Below are 612 nucleotides of genomic sequence, written 5' to 3'. Positions count from 1 at the left end.
GTTCAACAAGTGGTACACCGTCGACAAGTACAGAACAGCCGATGATATGGTTGCGAAGGTGTTGGGAGTGAAGAGAAGTAGGATTCATGGGTACCTCGGGAGATTTTCATTTGGGGAGATTATTCAAAGTACATCACGAACAGAGTCATGAACTATTAGGATAACCGTATTGGAGCTAAGACGTAGTAGCTCCGCTTGCGATTTTTCGATACGTTCCGCCATCAATACTGGAGCGCACTTCCTTTATAAACTTTAACAACATACACATAATGGTCAATGATTCTGGTACTGGAATGGAGATGCAATAACTCTTGGTCTGTTCTAGTGTTGTTCAATACAATAACTACTGTATTAAACCACTTCTGCAGGGTGTACCAGCCAGTGTTCCTTCGCACTTCAATGTAGTACTCTCTATAGAAGGTTACCTATTTTTCTTTCTTTGTGCTTGGCATCTCTAACTGGAGAGAAGATTCACCCAAAGTAGACTTTTTACGAATCACCGGTGGGTCTGGTCCTCCTTGGATTTTGTTGAATTTGGTGCTATTTCGAAAAGGGGGTTGCTTTTCGATAAACTGTTTTTGGGGTTAGGTGCCCAAGAACCACAGCATTTAT

This window comes from Phytophthora parasitica, assembly GCF_000247585.1.
Source record: "Phytophthora parasitica INRA-310 unplaced genomic scaffold supercont2.31, whole genome shotgun sequence".
In the NCBI taxonomy this organism is placed as follows: Eukaryota; Oomycota; class Peronosporomycetes; order Peronosporales; family Peronosporaceae; genus Phytophthora; species Phytophthora nicotianae.
The sequence above is the reverse complement of the archived record's forward strand: the minus strand, read 5'-3'. Positions refer to the sequence as shown.